Source organism: Natator depressus, chromosome 13 (genome assembly GCF_965152275.1).
Source record: "Natator depressus isolate rNatDep1 chromosome 13, rNatDep2.hap1, whole genome shotgun sequence".
Classification (NCBI taxonomy): Eukaryota; Metazoa; Chordata; order Testudines; family Cheloniidae; genus Natator; species Natator depressus.
The window spans coordinates 18,233,408-18,251,154 of NC_134246.1; the positions used below are offsets into that span (position 1 = coordinate 18,233,408).

General features: G+C 41.1%; 1 protein-coding gene across 3 annotated transcripts in view; it reads left to right on the forward strand.

Moving 5' to 3' along the window:
* The window catches only part of SULF2 (sulfatase 2), a 238,580-nt gene that overhangs the window by 84,839 nt on the left and 135,994 nt on the right, over positions 1 to 17,747 (forward strand). The window contains exon 3 of one of the 3 annotated variants that reach the window (XM_074970048.1): positions 16,341 to 16,537. The exons of the other annotated variants lie outside the window; for them this stretch is intronic. The gene's annotated coding sequence lies outside the window, so the exon portion shown is untranslated. The remainder of the gene's footprint in view (positions 1 to 16,340; positions 16,538 to 17,747) is intronic. 3 annotated transcript variants of the gene reach the window in all.

Genomic DNA, 17,747 nt, shown 5'->3' on the forward strand with positions numbered 1-17,747 from the left:
TACCTCTTCCCCCCAGCTTAGTGTCATCCGTGAACTTGCTGAGGGTGCCATCTATCCCATCATCCAGATCATTAATAAACTTACATAACTTACAAGACATCCAAACACCTGGTTTGCCATGTTGATCTCCTGTGCAACACTAAATTAAACCCCCTTTCCCCCACATTACATGACTTATCTGTAATAATCTTCTCACATAATTGATACTTCTGTTGTGTTCCTTAAAACTGTATTTGTAGCATTTTAAATCTTTTGCTTTTTCCAATGCCCCTCAAAAAGAGAGAATGTTTTTCACAATTACAACTGTTCATTTTCACAGAAGTTAGTTGCTCTGTGGTGACTTGGTTTAAACCTACAAACTGGATCAAAGTCGGTGAATCATAGTCGCAGTAGCCACTATGAACACAATTTTCTGTAGTGCTGATCACTTGTACTTCCTATTCCTCATCTGCATTTGTGGGTGCTCAGTACTTTCGAAAAGTACACTCCAAAATCACAACTCTCAGTGCTGGAATCAGTGTCCGCGTACACAGTGCTATGATGCTAGCACTGGTGTCACAGTGGCCTAGTTTGGTCTATTGCTCCCTGAAAGTGTACACCTGCAACACCAGTGACACTCTTCTCAAGAGTAACAGTGAGATCTTCTCAACCCTCTATGCTTGTTCTGCAGGAGCAGCAGGATTTGGAAAAGCTATCCTGGTATCAGATCTGGGGATTACCCCAGTGGGAATAGTAGAGAAGTAAGGAGTACAAACCCAGTTTCGGGAAGACTTTATGAATTAAAGCAATTGTGTTATGATTCATTGGTGTGTGCCTACAAAAATAGGTGAGACTGCACATGTCCAATCTAGAGTGCAAACTTTCTTTGGCAGAGAATCTCACTTATTTTTTTTTCTTTTAACTTGTATAAACAACTAGTACAATGGGGCCCTGATCTCTGTTTGGGGGTTCTAAGCACTGCCATGATTCAAATTATAGTGCCTAGTTACTGTGCTGAGTGCTGGTTAACTGTGAAAGTGGACAGTGCTGACCGCCATTACCTCCATCATGCAGAACCCTTCTGACATGCATTGGACTGTCTTACACACGTTGCGTAACAAGCAGTTAACTTGTACTGTGAACTAATTTTTCTTGGTGTTTTGAGCGGGGAAAGTGTGCTTTAGGGCTCAAGGTAACAAGCAACCTTTTAAAACGATCTAAAATGGGGGAAGAGAGGGGGATTGTTCCTGAACAGTTTTATTCCCATCTTTTTCACTGAAACTTAAGCCAAAAAAAAAAGTCTAATTGCACAGAGATTTTATCAGCTCTAGTTAATGCCTGTATGGGAGTTGTTCCTGCAGGTGCTGTGCAAAATGCCGCTGGTGATTCCATGGATGGAATTCTTCCATCGGAGTCAGGACTGAATCAGTGTCTCCACGTGGCAGAACTGCTCTCTTTTAGACAAGACATAAAACTAAGACTTGTCACCTAGGACCTGATTTTCATAACTGAACTTAGGCAACTGTATGTGCATATAAGGACAATTACGGTTGCTCTCAGAATGTTTAACATTCATGCTTATGAAAAACACATTCTTAAAGCTCTAGTGGCCATTTCTATAAGAGTAGGGGTGATAAGTGGCAAAATTCCAAGTTGCGCAATTACCTAAAATCCTTTTGCACTTTCAGGAGGAGAAAAATATTTTTCATTTCTTGTCCTAAAATGTTATGCCGCTGTCTGATGCTAAACAGGTGCTATTGCACCCCAAAGGGGAAAGCCTTTTGTTGCTGAGTGAAATCCTTGTTTTAACTTGTATAGCAGCTTCTGCAGTGTTTTGGGATTAAATATGCAATGCAAATGCAAAAACATCATACCAGTGTAAAGGATTTGAGGAATAAGTAAAGACTGTGTACACCCCGACCCCATTAGAGCATATGCTTTCTCCTTATAGTTTATTTTTGGTAATATTTTACAGCTGTTGCTGTTGGATTCTTGTCCATTGCGCTTTTTGGTGTTAGTCTATAGAAGACCAATTGCTGATCTTTGTGAGTACAGAAACCTCTTGTACTATGTTAATTGGCACTTGTTTGCTGGTAAGGATCAGATTCTCAGCTGGTGCAAATTAATGTAGCTTTACTGAACTCAATAGATCTATGCCTATTTACCCCAGCTGAGAATCTAGCCAAAATTGTTTTTTATATTGGGGGCAAAAATATTTCAAATAAGAGAGATAATTCATTGATATTGTAGCTTTTTGTAAAATGGTAACAAACTGTAATTTCTGGACTATGTGAAATTACGAGGTAGGAAAATAGTACAACCTTCTGTGAGCCAGCTACAAGTGTCAGTGCTATACCTTTCCCACCATCAGGCCAGCCAACAGCAATTCCAGGCCCCAAGGCCAGGGCTGTCCCTAAGTGGGTGTGGGCCCTGGGGCAGAAGTGATGAATCCGTCACTTCCAGGACTGACTGCGCTGGCGAATCACGCTGGCTCATGAAAGATGCAATGTCAGCTTGTACTTTGAATTTGTCTGGGTTTTGTTTGGTTGTTAGGGTTGGTATGGGGGGAGGGAGGTATCCCCACATTAAAGTATAAAAATTATTCTCTCAAAACTATTTTATCATTTGAGATCATTCAGTTAGTAACCAAATATGTGTTGGATTCTGATTTCAGTTAGTCCAGTGCAAGTTCATTGATATCCATGGAGTTGCTTAATATTTACACTGAAGTGAACTGGGAGCAGAATTTGAATTCCGTATTTAGAAATAATCTTCACCTTCCCTTACTTTCTGCATCCTGAGATCATGGCTCTGTTTTCTCTGTGACAGGTGATGATATTCAAACAGCTAACACGAGGAATGTTCTCAAGACTTCTATCCATTTTCCCACCTCACTTGAAGTCTCTTGCAGTCTGGGGCCATCCATCACAGAAAACCAATCCCAAAACAATACCCCTTTTCCACCAACATTAGTCTTTATTATCTGCCTACCTCCTCAGATTCTTGAGTAAGTAAATCAGCTATGCCGTGTGCTGTGAAGGTCGACAAATTCAGGCTATTTTGAGCGAGGATGGGAGTAGATTACAAAGCTTGCCATGCATGCCTTTTTTTTTTTTTTTGAATGAGCTCCAGTTTGAGCATCTTTGCTGATTGCAGCTGTGGTGGTATGAGATGTCGATAAAGGTCACCAAGTTTCGGCTGTTAGCCATCCCAGTGGGACTGCCAGTGTGCAGCACCTCCTTCCAATCTGCTTTTTTTATTTCTTTAAACAAATTTTGCCTCCTTGCAGAGAAACTTGTCTATGTAGCAGAGTGGGATGGACAATTCTGTAATGGACCATTATTTCTATTCTTTGTAGATTAGCCTTGAAATTAGAGTTTGTGACAGTAATGACATTTATTGTCATCAGTACTATGATTGCAACAAAACATTTTTGTCATTGGAAACTTCAGGGGGAGGCTAGCTGGAATATCTAACTGTAGATGACCAGGCCCGTTGAACAGTTTGCATTAATATTTTGATTAGGGCCATGTGGGTTGACAATAAATAATGAAGAGTTTTGAAATTGTGCCTTTGGTGACTTCAATGCAAAATGTTATGAAAACTCATTTTATAGATGCAAAGTACATGAAAATTTATATTTTCACGTTTCAATACACAAGGTAATCTTTATAAAGTATTTCAGTCCAAAACGGGATCTTTTTCTTTGACAAATTATTTAATACAAAAAAAACTCTACCATATTGTTGTGAAAGTTATTTTGCTCAACTTTTTTCATAAAATTGGACTAATTTCACAAAATGGAACAGAATGAGGAAACTTCAACTTCTAAGGCTTTCACCTTTCAGTGTGAATATTTTGCACAACAAGAATTGTTATGCTGGAGCTCAAGGAAGGCAGTTACACAGCCACTGAGCTCACTCTTAATCAGATACAGAGCAAATGCCAAGCACTGCAAAACTTGCTAATCAAAATAAAATGATTTACAATGCTAATAGCTGATAGTAAGAGAAGCTGAGAGTTCCTTTTATTGCTGTTCCGGCATAAGGAATTTGGAGCATGTAAGACTCAGTTTTGCTATGGCTACAGGCTTTGGCAATATTGTAGAGATCGTGCTCAGTCTTTCAGAAACTAAAGAAATAGAAAGCAGTTTTTGACATAAAACAATGTTAAGTGTTTTCCTCAGGTGAAGTACTTATTATTGACCCTAACGCTGATGGAGGGAAGAAAAAAAAAACCCATTGCTTAGTAACTCACCATTGTTTAGAGAGAAAGCTAACGTGGGTTTAATTTTAAATGATTCGGAGGCACAACTCCACTGACCTTCCCATTGCATGTGACTTTCAGTAGAATTGAACTTTTTGTCATGATTGTTTCCTCAGCTGCCCTAGGAGCCTGCTTCCCTCTCTCTTTCTACAGAGAGCTTTAATGGAAGCCAGTGGTACATTTGGCTCTGGTTCTTGGCTCTTCTCCAGCTGTAAGTGCTCTTAGCTGGCGCTACCATTGTGGAGTGTGGCATGAGCAAATTTAGCACCATTTTTGGTAATATATAAAACTTTTCTAGCAAATGTAAATATTCTGTTTTTATTCACTGAAAAGTCAATGGTTATCCTAGAAAGGATTGTGATAAGTTTCAAGGGGAACTGATTGGCTTGGGGCGGGGGCGTTAATGGTGTATGCTAACTTTTATGTCTGGGTTACCGGTTTGAATTTGGGCTCCTGGAAGTCATTAACATCTCATGGTCTTTAACAACCAACATACAATTATATTTAAAAAAAAAAAAAAAAAACCAAACCACCAAACCTACATGAAAAGAATGTTCTGCTTGTAAAATCAAGTTAAGAAACACCCTCATTAAGGTAGTCCAGGCAACTGTGCGTATGCATTATGACAGTCTTTAATGACATGATTACATACTATTTTGTTTTCACAAACACCCTTCCTCATTCAGTGCACAGGATGGATGGTACAGATGACAGTTATTAAATATTTCTTTTTATTCTCCTCATTCAATATGTGACTATAGGCCTTATTTATCATACAGCATCCAAATCATGTATTTAATGCAGAATTATCAGTGTTTTCATGGTTTTTTTGGTCACTCATCGCTGTAGCACCTGAATGCTTCAAAAACACTAATGAATTCATCTTCACAATAAGTGAGGTGGTATTACTAAACCCATTTCAAAGATGGGAAATTGAGGCATGAAGAAATTAAGGTCAGAAGTGTCAGTTAACTTTGGTGCCCAACTTAAAACTTCTAGGACTTGATTTTTAGAGTACTTGGCATTTTTTAGCACTTCACATGTTCAAAGCTTGGTTGTCATTGACTTCACTTTCAGGTAAGTGTGCTGAGCGCTTCTGTAGATCAGGCCGCAGTTGTCTCAAGCTGAGCACTGGAAAATGAGGATGACTTAATTAGTGGCAAAATGTGAAAAGTATGGCTTAAAGTGTCTTGTCCAGCATCAATAGGAACTCTGTGGCAGAGGCAGAGTTAGAATCCAGTTTTTCAGGACAATATTAAACTATCATAACTAGGAGACCGTCCTTTCTGTTCCTGCAACCCCCTGCTTCATCACTACACACATTCCAACTTCTGAAACAAACAAGGCAGAGCGTGTACTGACAATAGTCCCCTTCACTACACAACCTTGATTCCTCCCCAAAGCACCAACTATCCTGTGCATTGAACAAGGCAAGGGTTCGGGGGGGATGTACTTGTGTAATTAAAGACTGTATAATAACGAATATGAACAAGGGGGCTGAATTAAGTTGTACTGGTGATTTCTAACTTTTCAATACTTTATGAACACTAAGGGTGTGAAATTTGACCTATATTTTTCTTAATGTAATTTCATAGGTTTTTTTAAAATAGTGGACTGGAAAAAACAGAAATTCCATATTGACTTGCATATGGATTATTAGCAGAGTTGGAACCTTTAGATCCAGAGCACTACCTACTTCCTGAGCTAACCCATCAGTGGGTTTCACAGGTATTTGCTGACGGGAGAGAACTGTTGGGACTTAAGAATTCTGGGTTCAATTCCAAGTTCTGGAGTGACGTGTGAACTAGTGGTTACAGAACCTTCTATCCCTCTGCCCTCCTATACTCCACACCTCTTATTCCCCTCTGTTCCTTGTGGCTTCCTAGAGGTGATTAACAGCATAACAAACTAAAGCTTCACTCCTGATGGAGATCAAACAGGTTAAAGAAGTGCACTGTTTCGGCTCAGTGCCAGTAAATTTATGGAGCATTTCAGATCAGTTCTGAGGGTAGCATATAAGATATAGTTCACTAGAGACTAATTAAAGATCTGTACTATTTTAAAGCTTCATTAGTAGGCACTTGGAGGTTGAATGATGATAGATGCATTGCAAGCCACAATTAGAGTTGGTTTTCCTTCCCTTTCTTTTTATTTGCTACTACTATATATCCTTAGAAAACCATGTCATGATTAAAGAAAAGTAGTTAACTAATTGAAGATTGTTAGATTGAAATGCACCCTCAGTTGCACTTGTGCAGGCCATGTCAATTTCAGCGTAATGGAGAGCAGATCCGTATCTTCAGCAATGACCATTATTTCTATGGAACTAAAGTGTCAGAGGTTAACAATTATTACTGTTTCTGTGCAGTCCAAATCTCTCCCCGCCCCCCATTTCTCTCTTGCACACACACATTAACTTCACGTCATTAGAAGAAATGCTAAAATGTAAGGTCTAGTTCTTCAAACACATCCAGTTTACATCCTTGAACATAAGGGGAGTTAGGTAGCATTCAATTAATACCTAACAGGGCTATGTCCTGCTACAGCTCCACACATGTTACTCTGTTTGTAATTAGTGGGAATTTGCTACTCAGATAGCAGCCAAGATTTGGTCCTAATTCCTTTTTTAAAGGTGCATTTGTTTGTTGCACAGCAGTTTCTGACAAACTGTTTTAATGGCCTCTTAATCTCAATTATGTTGAATCTTGAACCTTTGGGAGGGGAAATGTAAATTTATATCTGGACAATATCAGTTATTAAAAAAGGAATATTTATTAATATTGATAATTTGTTGGACAGACAGTATCCTTTGTACTGTACAGAATAAAGAACATACATAATCCCTGCCCCAAGGAGTCTACAATGTAAATTATCAAACAAGACAGAACATCTAGAATATGCAGAATGTAATTAGTTGGCGTAAATGTTGTAACAGGATGCAGAGTAAGAAGCTTTTTTTTTTAATAACACTTTTGTGTGGGGAGGACAAAGAATAGTAGGCTTATGGACAAAGTGTGTTTTGAGGAGGAATGTGAAGAAAACCAGGGAAGAAGCATGATATGCTGGGCCAGGAAGATATTCCTAAGAAGAAGGAGCTCCATGGAAGAATGATGAAAACAAGAATGGGCGAACTTTGCCCAGACGCCAGCAAGCCCCAGGGTTCGCCCAAAGTGGAGAGGTAGGCAAGAACTGAGGCCTTATACACACTACAGAGTTTTGTTGACTCAAGTTAAGCCGAGAATCAAAAACCGGTATAATTACATCGCTTGTGCATGTTCACACAATGCTCCTTCTGTCGGCAGAGCATGTCCACAGTTGGTGCTCTCGCATCGACAGAGAGAGCAGTGCACTGTGGGTAGCTATCCCACTATTACTTGCCATCTTCTGCAGCTAGGAGTTGTGGGAAGGCATTACTGGGCACCCGCCATCTCTGTCTGAAAGTATGGATCCCTCACTACTCTTTATTCTTGTGCTCACTGTTATAAACACATCATGGATGGTCATGTAGTATATCATGAGCACCCAATCTGATCAGGAATCATGGCTGTGTGTCATGGAAAGAAACAGCACCAGACTACTTTTGGCCTTCAGGGAGCAGCTGAACATGATGGACCATTGCTTTTGGGCCTGGGAAACAAGCACTGAGTGGTGGGATTGCATCATTATGCAGGTCTGGAATGACGAGCCGTGGCTGCACAACTTTCAGATGTGGAAAGCCACCTTCTTGGAACTGTGTGCAGAACTTTCCCCACTGCGGTGCCAGGACACCAAAATGAGAGCTACCCTCTTCGTGAAGAAATGTGTGGCGATTGCTGTGTGGAAGCTAGCAAGTCCAGACTGCCACACTTCTTGGCCAATGGGAGCTGCGAAGCCAGCACTCTGGGCAGAGGCAGTGCGCAGAGCTGCCTGGCCACGCCTCCGTCTAGCAACTGAGCGAGGGGAATGTCACCACTTCCAAGGAGCCCCCCAGGTAAGCGCCACCCAGAGCCCCCCGTCCCATGCCCCAACCCCCTCCCACACCTAAACTCTGCTGCTGGGGGAGCGTGGTGGCCCAAGCCAGGCGCTCCGGCCACTGCAGAAGTCACGGAGGTGAATCCATGACCTCCGTGACAAACCCGTAGCCTTGCTTACGAATTCTTACACAGGAAACCTGGACAGCAGCCAGGAGCACTTCAACAATAGATTGGGCAGGTGCAGAATGACCACAGAATGTGCCTGTGGCAGATTAAAAGCATGCTGGTGCTGCCTTCATGGCAGGTTAGGCCTAAATGAGGAAAATATTCTCATGATCATAGCAGCCTGGTGCACGCTCCATAATATTTGTGACACTGATAAGGGTGAAAAGTTTCCCCCAGGGTGGAGCGTGAAGGCATATCGCCAGGCTGCTGAATTTGGGCAGTCAGATACGAGGACTATTAGAGGGGCACAATCGAGGGCTATTTGAATCAGGGAGGCTTCGAGTCAACATTTTGACAATGAGCACCAGTAATGTGTTTTTCTATACACCATTCTGCCATGCTTTGTTAACTTGCCACCTTGCATGTAAATTGTGATAATTCCTGACCGGGATTTGTAGTTGGCAAATGATCAAATTGCCACTATGTATTACTACTACCAGCAGCAACCACCATGTGTAGGAGACAGATAAAGACAGGTTATCTTTCAGAGTTTTTTTTGTTAAATATCAATTCACACACAAAAGGCTTGGTGGGAAGAGAGATAAGAGTGCAGGGCAGTGTAGGCTGTAATAGCTGTGTGTAAGTCCAGCTATAACTTTGGAAGCTGTCCGAAGAGGTGGAGTGAATGGGGTACTGAGACATTCCAGGAAGTTGCAAGGAATGTGTGGGAGGAGTTTGGGGAGGACATGGAAAGCAGTTATGTATCCGCTGCAAGGGGTGGGGGGTGAGCACATGTATTCTGCCTGGAGTGTGATTAGGGACTTCAACATCTTTTTGCTCCTTCATCACTTTTATCATCCTCTCCTGGCCCTTTACAATACGATTCTCACTTCTTCTGTCCTGCCTTTCTATTTTAAACTTTTCCTTCAGGGTCTCTTGCCACTCCCTGCTTTCTCCCTTTTTAGCCTCTGAGGATTGGAGCACTTCTTGGAGCATGTCCTTTTTGCTCCACCTTGGTCACTTCCTTATCTGGTGGAGGTGCTCTTCCGGTGTGTAGGGGGTTCTGCTGAAGGCCACATCTGCTGAAGTACAAAAACCAATAAACAGAAACAAGATAGTTAGTTCATGCACAGTAATGAATCATTATAGTAAAATATGCCTCTTTTTACATACAAATAACTCTGTCCCCTGGCAAGCACTCATCTCGGTGAACACCCTAAATATGGTGAGTTCTGTCTGGGGGTAGGAGGGGTTGGGCATTCAAGATGGGGTAAAGTGTCTAGGTGGTGGTGGTTTTTTAAGGGAATCACTGCAGGTGACTAGGGACAATACTGTAAATTCTGCCACCATTTTTTCCACAGGTGTGTGTCATTGAAGCTGATATTTCACTTCTGAGGGTAAGCAAGGGCACATCTCTTGTATGTGTGCAGCTTCAGACCCTGTCCCTATGCTGCTCGCTGTGTGCTGCTTTGGTCCTGCACAAGTGATTGCCAATTGATGTGGGAAGGAGTCCTGTGAAATCTGAGTGCATTAACATACTGTTCCACCGCACTGCTTAACTGCACAAGGGAATGGGATCACACTCAAACACAGCTAGTCTTGTACGTTTCCATCCTTTCACCCACTTCTAGAATATACAGAGCAAAGGACAGCTCTTCCTTATATAACCGAGCAGCATCAACTCAAAAATATCCCTTACCAGGACTCCTCTCTCCTGTCTCATGCGTGCCAGAGAGGGACTGCTGGGACTGGCTAGACCCCTCAGGAGTGGAAAATAGGTCCTGACTCGCTGTGTCACCAGACGCCCCTGTTGTGTGCTCCACGTCGTCCTCCAACTTGTCCTTCTCGTCCACAACTTCGTCCTTGGAGTTGGGTCCACTGTCCACCACCTCCAGTGCCACTGAAGTATCCACGGGGCTCTTGGTGAGTGAGGTGGAGTCACCGCTAAGGATGCCATCCAGCTCCTTGTAGAAGCAGGAGGTCTTTGGTGCAGCACCAGAGCAATGGTTTGCCTCCCTTGCCTTCTGGTATGCCTGCCTCAGCTCCTTTATCTTCTATGTGTGTACCATTCGTAGCCCTTATCCATCAAGCCACGAGAAATCTGACTTTTGGTATTGAAGTTCCTATGGCTGGAGCAGAGCTGGGACTGTACAGTCTTCTCTTCCCACAGTGCCAGCAGATCCGACAACTCAGGTGTGCTCCAAGTGGAAGAGTGTTTGCAGCATGGAGCTGCCATCGTCAACTGAGAAGATGCAATGTGAGCTGTCCACGCTGAGCAAACAGGAAGTGGAATTTCAAAAATTGCCGGGCCTTTGCCGTAAATGTCTCTCGTCGAGGTGGTTTTGTTTTGTTTTGTTAGCAAAGCAAGAGAGTTTTGTTGGCAGAAGGAGCATTGCAGTGTGTACACCTGTTTTGTTGGCAAAAACTGACTTTTGTCGACAAAACCGTGTAGCGTAAACAAGGCTTGAGTAGCGCCATGAAGACAAATAAAAGCTGGACTGAATGAAGCACTAGACAGTGTGTTCTATAGAGCAATCCTCCATTGCCAGGAGAATGCATTGGGTGACCTAGTAGCATAGATGAATTAAGGCAGCTGGGGCCTTAAACATAATTTAGATGGGGCATCCCTGGATGGGGAGCAAGTTTCAGAGTTGAGTAGATGGGGCCGTTCACACCTCCTTTGGGCTTGTTGTTTCAGACTGCAGACTCAGGCAGGTATCAGTTATACTTGGGTTGTACTTTTTCAAGATTTTCATGACTTCTGGAAACATGTTATGTTTTTCAAAGAAAGCTGAAGTTCTGTTTTCATGTGACATGAAATCTGAAGCTCAAGGCATGAAACTATAGTGCTTTGCCTTAATCCACCTCTGCATGGTAGGTATGTATTTTCATATAGAATTATGAGCCTGTAGTTGGTCATGTACTGCAGAAGCTCTCTAGTTGTTAATTTGAGATTGATTTTTCCTATCTTCGCTTACTCAACTGTTAGGTTTAGGGGAATATCAATAAAGTGCCGTTTCTGTAGCTCTGAAGTTCTAATTAATTGCCAAAGCACTAATGATGAGGTCCATTCTGTTTCAGAACATAAAAACAAACTGTTTGTTACCTGTAATGTCATGGCTTGTTTCCTTGAACAGTAATTGATGTCAATTGCAGATGATGTCCATGAACTTGGAATTGTGTTGTTTACTTGCTAGGGACCTTGAGTGTGTGATCTTCTAACTCAGTCACAGCAGTATAGATTACATGGGTAGTGCAAGTATTGTCAAGGGACATAAATTACAGCAATTAAAATTAGCTAGAGGAGAGAGAATGATGCATTATTAATTGCTGTGGTCATTAAAGGGCTGCACAGAACCTAAAAGAAATGCAATGTCAATACTCCAGCACCAGAAGTGACAGACTGTGTGCACAAAGACCAACGATTGTATTTGGAGCCTGAGGTCATTAAGACATGGACAATTATACAGAGCTTTATGACTCTGTGGGTGGAGTGAAACTCATTCCAACATAGTAACAATATGTTGAAATGGAAATTTTATTATTTTTCAAGAACAGTTATTTTCAGATGCCTACTCCCAGGGCCTGAATAGTACAATTTATTTTCTCCGAAAGAACATTTAGATTTTTTTTTCTAAAAAGTTTTTAAAAAAAAAACCCAGCAACAACCAAGAAATAACCGCCACACATCCCCTACAAGCAATCTGGCTAATTTAAGCAGAAAATGAACATTTCATAGAGTAAATATTTCAAAGTTTACAGTAACGTGAGCCTATATAAACAAGAATAAATCATCCCATATTGAAGAATGAAGATTTAAATAAGAGACTCTTTATACTCTTTATAGAGAAACAAAGCCTTGCCAGTATTGTGCTGAGAAATGACAATCTGAACCATAAGAGTCTCGTGGTAATGTAGCTGTACATCACCCAGTTAATTATTCATAAACATGCTTGTGAGTGAATTTCAGTGCTTCACTTATTACAAGTGAGTTTTTTTTATTCCAAATATTGTTTATCTAATAAATAGTGAATTCATTGTGCCATAAATGTAGATAAAACACTGAAAAGGAAATGTCTTACGTCAGAGAGAAGTTTAATAATTGATTCACAAAGCAAAATAAATTGTAAGTACCAAAGGTTTTAGGGCAAGGACATGTGTGTTTTGACACATAATGGAAAAATGTACATGTGGTAGTACTGACTAGTGAATTAAAATTCCTAAGCAGCTGTTTGCTTTTTCTCAGTGCTAAATAACACCGAGGATTTTTTTTCAGGGCTTACAAATACTTTTGCCATTATAGTTTCCAAGAATTTAGATTTCCAATTAATCTCATTCCCCTCCCCCATAACCTTCAGCCCCGGAAGTTTAAGCACTGTATGTGATTAGCTTTGCTGTGCAGTTCCCAAGGTGAATAGTGTCTGTAGCTTCAGAGAAGCTGAGTAATGTCAGAGTTCAATTACTGTGTTTTTCATTAAGGCCTCTTACTGCCAAAGGGTCTCCTCTCTTAGCTGGTTTATTTTCTGGGGGGAGGGAGGGCAGGAAATGTGCCAAATTCTGGATCAACATGCAGTTGCCTCAAAATGAGCATATATGCATAAACACTGAAAAAGCAGCATAAATGTGCTTCTATGTTTTAGCTAGAAGCAGCCACCTACACGCTAGTCCTTCTGCAGGTAAATAAGGGTTATCATTTATATGCCTCTATTTGGCTTTGTTATATTCTTGTTTGTTTAGCTAAACCTCTGTGACAAGCAAGTGCCCTTCTGGGAAAATTAACGTACCTGAGAAAAAATATCCAACCTTATACCCCACTTTCATTTATGCTTGGAAGACCTAAGGCAAAAGTCTGTGATATAAGATAACCAGTCTCCCATTGGGTCAAAGGTTCCCTATCCTATATGTCAGTGGGAGAATAGTCCCTCTAATCTTGTTGAAAGACGAAGAGCAACACAGAAGAACCATAAGGTCAATTCACAAGGGAGATATGTTTCCATCATCTCTGAGATAGTTCACTCTGATCCTTTTATCTCAGATTCTCTGGGTCACTATGTAATATTAAATCAAGCACTTAAAAGACAAGATAAAAGGTTTTGCCATCTTTTTTTTTCCCAAGCAGTCCAGGTGAGCTGGCTCCACTGACATTTGCTGCTTTTAGTAGTATGAACACTGAACATTTGTGTTCATAATTATCTTGCTCTTACATTTAATAAGTTGACTAAATGCTCTTCTTTTGCAGCAGAGTGCACCTCATGACTTCTGATTGCAACAGAATCAAAGAGCATCACTACAGTAACAGAAAAGCAGCTATCATAAAGAAAATGGTTGTCTCTTAGTTTTCCAAAGTTGCCTCCTCCTTCCACTGTGAAGATTCAAAATCATTTAGAGCATGAATGTGGGGTTCTGAAATATGGGATTGTAATGGTACACCCTAATAATTTTTTCATTTTAAAATTAAATCTGTAAAATTCAGGAATTTACAACTGTTTGGCCAGAAACATCCATTTTTGAAAATTAGGAAAAAATCTTGAGTAAATGGTGCAAAATTCTCTGTGCTTATGCCTCACCTACCGCTTAGTAGAAGAATAGCCATGTGGCAGCGTTGTGTACAGCAATGGAGTCAAAACTGTTTATCTCCACGCAGTCTCTATGCTGGAGCAAGTTGCAGCAGCACTGTCAGTCAGTTGGAATATAGACACTCCAAGTGAGATGCCTGTCAGAGCCAATGTCAGTTTGCATTGAGAATGTTCCATCCTCTCACAGCCCCTCGGTACCAACTGGACTGCACATGTGCTCTCCACAGAGAGACCGAGTCTGGCCCATCTCAGGGCAACAGGGTTTGAGCAGGACTTTCCTGCAATTGCTTCCCTAGCTGCTGGGGGCCACTGTGGAGCTAGGCACCAGAGCTGAGAACAGGGGTACAGTGGTCTCTCCTGTGCTCTCAATATTCCTCCTCTTGGAAGCCAGGCAGTGTGGAGGAGGAAGCAGCTCAACTGAAATGCAGAGGGATGAGAAATGGATGTGTGTGGGGGGAACACTTGAAGTAGAATGAGAGGGCATGGGGGGATCAGATGGAAGGGAGGCAAATAGTATGAGGTTGTATTATTAGAGACAATATTATAATGCATATGCACAAGGAGTCTGAATTAAGATTACACAGGCATTTAATTCTGGTACTTCCTAACTTTTGACTTTGCAACCTCAGCATTCCTCTACTGTAGGGCTGTTATTTAAATGTAATTACTAATATAACCTGGTTGGTGATCATGGCAACAGTAAATAAAATGATAATGCTCCTGCCCAAAGCAGCTCACAGTCTAGTCCACCACAGTGTGAGTGACTGACAGCAGAAAGAGGAAATGTAGGGTTAAGCATCCAAGACTTTAGAAAATGACTAATGATTTTAGGTGCCGCAGTTTTGAAGTGCTCAACTTCTGGTGCCTTTTAAAGGAAGCCTGACTTTCAGAAAGTGTTGAGCACCCACTCTCTGAAAATTGAGCTCTCCCCTCCACACCATGTATATTATCTAAAGATTCATCATTGCTGATCTCCCCTTCCTAAATATCTGTCGTATATCAAATTTTACAAGATAAGAGCCTTCTGTGTACAGAACTTGGCTATGATCTTCATTTCATTATGTAGCTTTATTGTTCCCCAGTAACATCCCCACCCTTTATCTTGAAATTTTCATTTTCTTTTTCTTTTTGTCTTTCCTGCATTCCCTAGAGCCAATTTTTCGGCTGCTCTGTGGCTGACACACCTTCATTTATTCACTCCCATCTCAAATGTGGAACTTTGTCAGAAATGTTTGTCATTCTAAATAATTTGCAGTTGAGTTCTGCCAAAATATCTTATTTTAATCTCCAATTGGAGACATCAAAATGGGCTCTGGCAGATGACATGAATTTCCTCCAGCAGATTAAATCTAGAATAAACAGCCGTTGACAGATAATTGGTGTAGACTAGTACACTTGACTGAAACATTATGGGTAAAAATTAGTGACTCACACTTTCCCGCCCTAACCGGAGGTAATTTTTGCAGTTTTAAGAATAGATTTTTTCTATACCCTGAAATATCCAGTGATTAGTAGGGGTTTTTTTTCTCTGTTTGTTTTGGCAGTTGAGGATAAGAGCTGATGGGGAGTTGATGTACTAAACAATAAGATGGGTTGTTATTGGAACTATCCAGCAGCATTGCATTGCATAGCAAAGCATGTGCTGCTGAATTAGTGGCTTGGTTTATGTCCATAGTTCTTGTTTGATTGCAGGCAAAATATGTTGAGTTGAAGCAAAGTTATTGGACCTGATTCTCCACTGCATCATAGCAGTTTTACACTAGCGTGTTGCTTTTGTCAGTGGAGTCACCCCATTGTAGAACTAGTGTAACACAGTGGTGTATTAGGCCCATTGCCTGTCTCCCATTTTACAAGCTGAGAACACACTATGTTATCTGGCTTGGTAGTAAGAACTCTGCAAAACTTAGGAACTAAGCAGGCCCCAGATAGAGAAGATGCTGAGAAGGAGAAATATCATTGTACTTCAGTGTTGGGAGAGGTGTGTGTGTGTGTGTGTGTGTGAGGGGGTGAAATGTAATAGTGTTTTCTCTCCCAAGTTCCGAAAAATGTAGAGCAGTGCTTCATTGTATTAGGACAGAGACAGAGGGCATATCCTCAACTGGTGTGAACTGTCATAGTTCCATTGAAGTCTCTTCAGTGGAGCTTATGTCAGTTCACATCAGCTGAGAATCTGCCTCATGAGGTTGAAGGAGAAATCTCAAGCTCTAAGTTTTTGGAAGGAGTTCTCTCTCTCTATTCTTGTTTTCTTAATATTTGGAAATGATCCATTATTTCATTGCAAGAAAACAATCTTTCAAAGGAATAGCAGTAGTAGTAATATTTAGGCTTAATAAAGCAGTTCACATCTTCAATTGCTGCACAAACAATTCAGTAGGTGATTATTATTGTCCTTATTTTGCAGATGGGGAAGCTGAGATAGACAGGTCAGTGGCTGATTTTTCAGAGATGGTGTTACCTGCAAATTCCACTGAGTTTGGTGGAGTTCTTAGCACACCTGAAACTCAGGCCATGAATACCCAAGATAACAGAAGGAGTTGGTGTTAGTGCAAGACTAGCATTCAAAACTTCTGGCTTCCAGACCTTCCTCTCTGTGTAAAAGTAGGTCCTTTAATCATTATTTTATTAACTATTTTTGAATTCCTCAGTGTGCTAGTCCCCAAAAAGGTGCTATTTTGCTCACTGTCGTTGTGGTCGTCTTTTCTTTTCTATTACTTTATGCATTGTTACTGTGTTCACAGCTGTACTATGCCAATGAAAATTTGAAAGTAAGCTGGCCAGAGAACATGTCCTTATTTCCTTTTTAATGAGAGAAATATCAAGAGCTCCTTCTTTTGAGTTCAGGTAATTTGAAAACTGCAGCTAAAAAGAGCATGGGTACCAGTATGTGCAATAAGGATGGGCTAACTTTGTCCCAAGTAATGAGAATATGAAGCGACTCAGAGAAAAGTGCTGGCAATGATTAATTATCTTTTGGTGTGAATGACCTTGTTTAACTTTGTTCAAGAATTTGTCATAGTTGCAGTCAGGTGGCTCATTCAAGCCAAGCTCTATCAATAAGAAAGTAATTTAAAGGTGCTTGTTTGAGGCGATTGTTCCTCCCTTTGCCTGGTCTGAACTGTGGCTAATTGGATGACTACGGTGATAAGGGTTATATGCTAAAAATGTGTCCAGTGGGACCAAAGATGATATGGGTACCTGAGACCACGGGATTATCAATGGAGCTATTTTTAAAACAGTTGAAGCTAGTGCAAGTGAGATGGACTAAAAGGTGACCGTTGTACCAGCAGCACCAGTGCTGTGCACGCAGATTACTCTTACTGGGTGGGAAGAGATGAGCATGATTTAGGGAACTGAAACCTACAGAGTGAACTCACTCATTGCATCATAATTACAGGCAGACCTGTGCTACATTTTTTTGTGGTAACTCACTGAAAAACCATAGAATAGACAGATTTCTCATTTTGTGCCTGGGAAAGTTCAGCGGATCCACAGTGGGCTACAGAACCTCTTTGGTAACTGGTTCAAGAACTTCAGAAAAGGGCTTTGTGAATGTTGTCTGTAAGGCACATCTGCCTCACTTCTAGCTTTTGATCTGTTTCTCCATTGCTTCTGACAAGGGGCCACATTCTATCAGTTATGCTGGTATACTCTGCTGAAGTCAACAGAATAATACTGGTCTAACTGAAGGCAACAACAGCTAAGCAATAACAAGGCAAAGGTTATTCGGCTGGCAAAGAAAGGGGAGTGAGGATTCTAGGAAAGAATTATATAAACAAGTTGGGTCCCTTTTTAAAATTTGGAAGTCAAC